At 38.3% G+C, this 9,427-nt stretch overlaps 1 long non-coding RNA gene across 1 annotated transcript in view; it reads right to left on the bottom strand.

Annotated features, from left to right (window-relative positions):
- Nucleotides 1-417: 417 nt before the first annotated feature.
- LOC106727147 overlaps nucleotides 418-9,427 on the bottom strand; it is a 28,796-nt gene continuing 19,786 nt past the window's right edge. The window contains exons 4-5 of the long non-coding RNA XR_001363304.1: nucleotides 1,426-1,509; nucleotides 418-814 (exon numbers count right to left, since the gene is read on the bottom strand). This is a non-coding gene — a long non-coding RNA (uncharacterized LOC106727147). The remainder of the gene's footprint in view (nucleotides 815-1,425; nucleotides 1,510-9,427) is intronic.

The raw sequence follows: 9,427 nt of genomic DNA, 5'->3' as shown, positions 1-9,427 counted from the left end.
AATTGGACCTGGCTAGTTGGAAAGACAATTTCTTATTTGTCCATTGTCTTTCTTTAAGAAGCAGTATTTCTTACTGCTTTACCATGAAATTAGCTGCTAACCACTTGTTTCTTATATTTTGTTTCTTTTTATTTTAAAGAAAAATATTTTCTTGATTTCTCTCGAATGTCTTCTTGGTCTATTCATCATAAGCAAAGCAGTTCAGTTTTCTAATAAATACCTTTGATTATGCAGGATCCTGTTGATGACAGTCACTGTTCTTGAAAGAATTAGATATGGTCAATATAGGTCAACTATAAAGACATGAACTCATTTAAGGACAACAGTGGAACAATTATTCAATGCAAAATTATAAGCAATAAAATACATTGGTCATAACACAGTTATTTATAAAATAGTTATTTATAAAATATTTAAAACTATTTATAAAATAGTTTATGCTGTATATCAAATTTTTTTCCATGAAACAATACTTCATGCAGAATAAATCAGGATGTGGTGCCAAAATTTGAGCCTTGAGAAGTGGCTGAGTTTAAAGATCTGGGGACAAAAATATGTGAAATGAGACATCTGGATATATAGGCAAAGACTAAGGAGGTCGACGTCAGGGGAGCCAAGAAAGGAGATTTTTATTTGGAAAATGAACAAAGAAAATCTGCATCTCCAGAAAAAGATTAGAAAGCTCTGAGGAAGTAAAGAATCATAAAATGCATGAAATAGAATTGCCAATTTATTCACATCCTCACTCAGGTTTGAAAAGAAAATATAGCCTCTTCACTTCTCTTTAACAACAGATCATCTTGATGATATAAACCTAAAACGTAGGGGATAAAAGAAGAAAAGTCTGAAATTTGATCTCATACAAAAAGAAAAGCTAAATCCACTAACATATTAATCTTTGGTAAAAATGAGCGGGATCTTAGAGGCTCTCTTATTCATCCTTTTCAGAAATGGTTTTTGCCGCTTTGAGGCACGTGATTGATTTGACCTCGTTAGAGGCTGTGGGCAGGGTCGCCTCTGAAAACTCTCAGAACTCTGTGGAGAGTGCTGGCCTGGGCTGCCTCCTGGGCCAATGGAAGGACACCCAGAGCATCTGAGCAGTGCAGGCATCTGCTGTGCGAGCGTGAGCTGGGGAACTCAGGGCCTGAACACGCTGGACTTGGTCAGGGCACAGTCATCTTCCTGCTGACTCAGCCCCCCAGTAAGCTTCGGCACTAGATTACACAGCTACTGAGCCTTGGTTGGCCTCGCAGCTCCACGGAGCAGCCCACAGCCTAACTCTCAACTTTCTTCCGCATTCCCCCTTAGGAAAGACAGGCACTTGTAGATCCTATTTATGACACTCTGACACTCGGGAAGCAGATGTAGAAGAAAGCCAAACTCAGGTGTTCTCTCTGCCTAATCACTCATCAGCACCACATTTACCTGCTATGTCGGGCCCAGATTGACAGGAGACTTTTGAGAGCATCTCATCCCCTGTCACACACCTTTCCCCAGTAGCACTTCAGCCTGGAAAGGGGAGACATAGACATGAGTTTCTTTCTGGCTTCCTCTACCTGCCCCTCTCTTTCTCTTCCCATCAACCCTTGGAACCAAAAGGGTAAGACTTTCCTTCTTCCTCTTTCTTTCTGACTAGAAATTTTTTTTTTTAAACTGGTAGGCCAGTTTCTAAAAGTTTTCAAGGGAAAAATATAAGCGTTTAGAAAATCATTTCGAAGTCTAGCTTTCAATCTAATGTCTGCCTGCTTATTGCCTTTGGGAATACTAGTATCTTTCTTTTTTCTTTGCCTTTCTACTGCAAATCTCCTCATTTCCCCTAAATTCACAAGTGTGTCTAAGGAAACAACCATTCACAGGGAAATGAAAAAATCATAAGCACATTGCATTTCTCAAAATCTTATATCCAGTAATGCTAGTCTTTCTCTAATAGTGCTTCTGTGCTTTATGACATTTTTCTTAAGAGAAAACAGAAGTTTGTTTGATTTCTAAACTTTTAATGCCCTTTTTTTAATACTTTATATTTTAGAGCAGTTTTAGGTTTATAAAAAATTAAAAAGAAGTACAGAGATTTCCCATATAACCCCTCTGCCTCCACGTATGCCTCCCCCTCCCCCCTTTATCAACCTCATACCTCACTCTCTAGGATGGTACATTTTTTTTATTGAGGCTAAACCTACATTAACACATCATAACCACCCAAAGTTCATAGTTTACATTAGAATTCACTCTTGGTATTGTACTTTCTATGGGTTTAGACAAATGTATAATGATATACATCATCATTATAATATTTTCCTCGCCTTCTCTTTTCATTATTTTTTCCATGCTTATATTTATTTTTTTCTGGGTAACTAACTTCTTAGTTTTCTGATGATATAAAAACATAATGTTTACTTTTACTTACTAAGTTGTTCATATTAATTTCTGCATCTTAGATAAAAGCTAACTGGGTTTGTAAAACTTCTGTACCATATATACTAGCATTTAAATACCTCTTTGAGCTCCATTGTGTTTATGTATTTTCTTTATTGCACTTCAATTCACAATGGTGATTTTAATTCAAATATTTGCCTTCCAAGATGCTGGTTCCACCATGTATAATTCATATCATACCCTTTTATAGAACACTGCCTGGTGTTATCTGCGAAATTAAAAGGATGCCTTTTATTTTCCTAATAGTATTTGATTATATTTACCTATTGAGGTGTTTTTTTTTTTGATAGTGAAAAAAACTTTAGGCGTGTTTATAGTAATGTATCTTTCATTTTTTCTGAACTCATTTTAGTAGTTGGTAGTTCCACTCCAGTTGTTTTTAAACACTTAAACTACAGCTATATTTTTGGCAGGGGAAAAAATTTAAATTTGAGGTTAAACACTGCAAACTTCAGAGTCAGTGAACCAAAAATTCAACTGTGTGACTTAATCATTTAAAAAGTGATAGACACTGTTTTGACTACAAGTACTAGTCATATCAGTGGGAAAGGACGTTTGAACTAGAAGATAGAGACATAAACTCATTTTAATTTCTCTGCCTCTTCCTTGACGGTTTTTATCAGATTACCATGTAGAGCAACTTGCCATTCTGTGGTTACTCACTTCTAAAATTGCAAATGTCGAGAAATACCAGATATCACCTTGGACTCCAAAGTGTGATTGTTTTGGGGGTATGTGGTTTCATACCCAAGTGAATCATTCTGCCAAGAACCTTGAGAATGTCAATCTAGTCTAGACATTTCAATCTTAATAACTAATACACCAGCCCTGGCAGAAGATTATATATCTTTAGAAAGAGGATGTGGGCGTAAAATAGTGCAAATATTAAATCCACGAGACCTTGACTAGTCATTTCCTCTGCTGAGCCTTTTCATTCCTACCATTATTATTATCACTTATATCAATAACTGTTCATCAAGTGACCGAATATCTTTTAAAATAATCTTTGCCTGTCCTATTTGTATTTCCAGTATGTACTTTGATGACTGCTTTAGTAGCTCCAATAAAAATCTATTACTGAATGAATAATAACTTCAAAGGGCTTACAGGAAAGCCATTGTAAATGCTTTCTTATACTTTTATTCAACTCCTCTTTTCCTCAATCTTTTCTCTAATTCCTAATGGCTTCTTGGAATTTGTCACTGATTTTCACAATATTCTCCTACTTTATCAACTGGCAGATATGACAATAGCTATGAATAATGATGTGTTATTGTTATTTTTGAAATAGGGAAATCAAGTTTACTTGCAAGCTATTATTTAACTTTGGGGGAATATCAGTCAATTTAGCATAAATAAATATGCTAGACATGGTCATAGCAATTAAAATAAAAGTTTTGAAAACTGGATGGTAATATTACCCCATGCTACTTTTTGAAGCTACAGTCTTTAGAAGGTTTTGAGAGTTTGGAATCAGCTGGTAAATACAATTTGAATCCAATAGAATCTCATGAAATATTTAGATGAACATGATATAAAAGGATATATACCACTACAAAAAAATTAAATGTATGTATTTTTTCTCTTTAGTGAGAAAAGGGATCATTCTCTATGCAATAAGAATAGCAAATTCTTTTAGAGTCACCAGGGGTAGCATCCCTTAGAAGGATAGATATAATGGGAAGTTCCTCTTTGCCTGGGAGAGAATTATGTGAGTATCTTTTGGGTTTTGAGAACTGAAAAGAAAAACTTCCCATGGATTTGGCTAAACCAAAGTCAGGGTTGCTATTTAGATGATATGGCCATATCGGTTGTGAAATTATAAATATTTCTGTTAGTGAGTATATGGTTGCTTCCTGCTTTATTTGCCCCATTTCTTTTCCTGGAAACAGTAACCCTCCTTACAATCAAGCCACAAACTACAGCATGCCCAGTGGCCTCCAGGAATCTTCTTCAGTTCTAGGGCTTGCTTTAGTTTTGATTCCTATGGACCCACACAATGTCACCCGTTGAGGGATTTTGAGTGTAGGTCTGCCAATCAAAATGGGGTAGAATCCCCTTCATGGCAAACCTGAATGAGTGTTTGTTCCAGTACCTAAGATAACAGGCAGAGCAGAGGACCCAGCCCCTGGCTACTATGCCATGTCCACACCTCAGATACAGCTTTACCCATTTTAACTCTAGTACTCCACTAGAGGCATGTCATTACCACCCAGGTACTCAGACATAACTACCATCACATTCTGAAGATACCTGTCCCCACAAAGCCACACCTTATGCCCATGGCTTTGGTCTATAACATACATATTCCTATAGCTTAAGCTCTATACTTCACACCCACAAAGGTACAGGGAGTAGAAAGATCTTCAATCTCAATGGTTGAGGTGACTTTCGAAAACATTCTACAATGCATAATATTGGGGAGACATCTGTCCCATTCAAGAGTATGGAGTGCTGATAACCTGGCCCACAACTTGCTAAGGCCAACCTTTACTGTCCCACCAGAGCATCTCTTTAGCAGACTGGGCATCAAGACAGGAACAAGCTAGTCCACTCTGCACCATAAAACACACAAAAGCACCAAAGAATATGTACAAGTAAGACATATTATTTTTTTCCTGAACTCAACTTACATAAAATACTAATAAATAAATAAAAAATAAATAAACATGCTCTTATTTGAGAAGAACTTTTCCCCCCTCTTCTTTAACATTTTATCAGCTTTCCTTTTGACGAAAGATCTCAAGAACCTGTTGCCATTTTTTTTTTCTGGTCCATTTTTTCACTCTAATGCCTATGTCTTCTTGATTCTTAGCTCCTGATTTTTAATCAACCATTGTAGACAGAACAATGGTCTCCCAAAACTGTCCATGCTCTAATTCCTGGAACCTGTGAACATATTGTGTTACATGGAAGAAGGGAATTAGCTTGCAGATGGAATTAAGGTTGTTCACCAGCTGAATTTAAGATAGGAAGATTATTTTGGATTCCGGATTCTTGGTGGATTCCATCTAATTCCAGTCCTTAGCAGAGAACCTTTCCTGGCTCTGGTCAGAGAGAGAGAGATGATGATGATGGAATAATGGCCAGAAAGATGCTACTCAAAAAAGATTTGACTCACCATTGCTGGCTTTAATGGTGGAAGAAGTGGGCCATGAACCAAAGAATCTAAGCAGCGTCTAAAAGCTGAAAAGGGCAAGGGAATAAATCCTTCCCTTGAAAGCAGGGATGGGGAACATTGGGCCTGTGGGCCACATAAGGCCCAAGAAATTATTTGGTCTGACCCTGCCATGGAATTAGAGGTGAGTTAATTAAATGTTTGACCAAATATAGCTAATATTTAAGTTCATAATTTTGTATGGCCCACAAATGACATTATAAATATCCAAATGGTCCTTGGCAGAAAAAAGGTTCCCCACCCCTGCTAGAAAGGAATGCAGCCCTGCTAACACCTTGATTTTTAGCCCAGTGAAACCCATGTTGAACTTCTAACCTATAGAACTATAAGATGAAATTTGTATAGTTTAAGCCATTAAAGTTTGGTAATTTGATACACTCAGCTATAGAAAACTAACATTCCTCCCCCCAAAAAAACCCAAAACTAAATAAGAGACATTGGTAATTTGATACACTCAGCTATAGAAAACTAACATACTAACATTCCTCCCCCCAAAAAAAACCCAAAACTAAATAAGAGACGTTTATGATAATGACACAGCTCTCTTGGGGCACAATTTCTGGAGCCAATAAAAAAAAAACAAAAAACTCCCCCTCAATTCCCTTTCAGTTTGAGAGATTTTAGCTTCGTTGTTGGTCTCAGTCTGGGCTCCCACTAACAAATTTTTCTGAAGTTATTAAGAAAACCATCAGGGTGAGACATGCTTTAAGACACAACAGAGAACTATGAGGCCCTTTGATGCTCTACAAGTCATAGCGTGAAGTTAATGTTCCTGAAAGAGAAATTCACACTTTCTTGTCCAGTTCCAGTTCTCAACATCTATCAGTTGGGATTTCCCCATCACTAGTGAAACTCATCTGGGGCCTTACTAGAAGCCCATCAGCTGTGAGGACTGGCTGCCACCGCTGACCACCTCAGGGGATCACCTGTACAGGGGTCCACCCCACAGAGCAGGGCTTCAGTAGGGCTCTGGTGCCCACTGAATCTGCCCCTTGAGTGTGTCCCTGGTGGAGGTGGTTGGTGTTTGGGGATGGTCTAAAGCTGTCCATCTGGTGTGCTGGCTCTAGGGCCTCCCAGAGGTGCAGGCCAAGGTCAGCTGCTGCCTCTCCCTTGTCCCACAGTCCCTATGAGTTAGTTACAGAGGGATCATGCTTACGTTACAGGGCAGCTGTCAGGGTCAAATGAGAATAATGGTGAAAGCACATTTTAAGCTGTAAATCAGCATCTGTGTGAAAGTTGTTATAAATATGGCCATTTGCATTCCACATTAGATTTTTAGCTCTTGTAGGTAACTACTCCTGTAGGTAATAATGGACTTATTACTACTTCTCTGGTATTATGGCTAATAATAATGCTATTTACAAGAATCCTAGGAGCTACATGATAGGTAAAACATATTTAAAAAATCAGTGACTGCTTGGAATAAATTTTCATACCTTTTAACATTCATAAAATCCATAATGCATGAAGTTTTTAAGATGCATTTTTTTAAACTAAAGGGGGTGAAATGAAGGAAAATGGAAAGAAGGAGGAAGAGAAAAAGAAGAGAGAAGCTTCCTCTGTTCATTCTTAATTACATCGGTGAATTTTGTATTATGGATACCTTTTTGTTCTTCACAGGTGATAGTGTCTGAGAAGGAAAAGGATCAGGGAACATAGATTTTGAAAGCTAAAAGTTTTCTTTTAATCATCCACTTCAAGCTCTTTATTTTACAGTTGAAGAAACTGCGACGTAGAGATGAGACAGGAATGGCATAGCAATTTAAAATCTGATATTGGCAGATTAACTTTTTCCTAAAGGATTTGCAGTTATCTTCGAATATGGTGTTCTTCTAGAAAATCAGGCACTGCTGCTTCTGTTTCTTATAATGGTATCGTTATTTCCTAGGGAGTCTCTCCAATGTGATAGGAAGTGCTTTTCCGAAAGCTATGAATAATAGCCTCTACGCTTTGTCAGGCGCTGTAACTACAATGCAGGGAACAATACCCCAGTTCCCTAGTGGAGTTAATGAGCCTCCCAAGGCTACTAATTTGCTATGATGGAGTAGTTCAGAATTCAGGAAGATTAGATTCTTCTTTATTATATCAGTGCCCCTTTATTTTGTTAACCTAATGCCCCTAACATTTCCTGCTATTATACTACTTTCCTTCCTTCTTTCCCCTATGTCCTTAAATGACTCCTATATGTTTTACCAGCTTTACCTCTCACCCCTTAATTTGCTTTTTTGACTGTTTTCCATAAGCCAATATTCCAAGTGTCAGGGACTTCTCTGCTAGACAAATTTAAATGTCTTTTCTTAATTTTCTCCTTGATTTCTTTGTCATTAAATTAAACAGGTTTGGCTATTGCCCTTCCTTCATCACTTGAATTCTATAATCCTAAACAATAAACATCCTGACCACCCCTCCAATTACACTTCATCCTTCCGTCTCTTTCCTGCTCACTGGTTTTCTCACTGTTTTCTTTCAACACATTTATCGATGTTGATGGCCTGAATGATCACATCCATGTTGATGATCCCCAAATCTTGGTGTCTAGTCCCGATCTCTAATGAATATTGTAATTTATAATTTCAGTTGTTCTTCTCTTAGATCTCCTGCCATATCCTAATTTAACATGTCTAAAACTAAAATTATTATCCCCTTTCCAATACACCATTAAAAAAATAAAACTACAAATTTCTAAATTTTTGCACTTCAAGCATGTAGTTAATTTTGTTCCTATTTTAAAAACATATTTGAAGAACTGTGGATTATTTTATTATTTTTTCTGAGTTTTCTTAGTGAATGCCTTTATTTCTGTATGTGCTGTCATCAGATATAGAATGTGTCCATCCATCCATCCATCCAACAACCCACCATCATCCCCTGGCTAATTTTCCTCCAGACAAACCTACTTGTAAGTGGTCTGTATAAGCAACCTTCATTGCCAGGTTTTACTGGATTAGTATACAAAGTCTTCCTGAGTATATCAAGTAGTTCCACTTGGTAGCATTGCTAGACTTCACCTGATTTTAACCTGACTTTATTCTAAATTAAGCACCACACACCCAACTTTTATGTTACAAAGGCTGAGAACAGTACAGTGGGAGACCAGCCTGTCATTTGTTCTTAACCAGGTTGGGAACCACTCAGGAATAAAAAACATGGAGAAAAATGTCCACTCACAATGCTAGTTTATTTAATAGTTTTCTGATACCAAAGTCATCCTCACTCATGAGAACTATGTATATAAAAGCCTAAGCAACCAAATTGAAGCATCCATCTAATCTAATAAAAGGGAAATATCCAAATTGACTGCACCTCCGCTATGCCCCAAACCACGCCCACCAGCCAATCAGAGCGACTATATGCAAATTAACCCAACCAAGATGGCGGCCGGCAGCCACAGAGCTAGAACAAGCAGGAGGCTTGGTTGCCCTGGCAATGGAGGAAGCCAAGCTTCCCGCCTGCCCTGGCCGGCTGTGGCCTCCGTTCAAGGCAACAAAGTTTCAATTATAGAAGATAAATAAATCCCTGATACCTGCTTCCAGCTGCCTCCACTGGGAGCTTGGGTGGCTGGGGTTCCGTGGCCAGCCTGCAAACAGCCATCAGCCCCTCACCCAGACTGGCCAGGCACCCCAGCGAGACCTCCACCCTGATCTGGGACACCCTTCAGGGCAAACCAGTCGGCCCCCACCCATGTACCAGGCCTCTATCCTATATAATAAAAGGGTAATATGCAAATTGACCCTAACAGCAGAACAACTGGGAATGACTGGTCACTATGACACACACTGACCACCAGGGGGCAGACGCTCAATGCAGGAGCTGCCC

This window comes from Myotis brandtii, unplaced genomic scaffold (genome assembly GCF_000412655.1).
Source record: "Myotis brandtii unplaced genomic scaffold, ASM41265v1 scaffold374, whole genome shotgun sequence".
NCBI classification, from domain to species: Eukaryota; Metazoa; Chordata; class Mammalia; order Chiroptera; family Vespertilionidae; genus Myotis; species Myotis brandtii.
The sequence above is the reverse complement of the archived record's forward strand: the minus strand, read 5'-3'. Positions and strand labels throughout refer to the sequence as shown.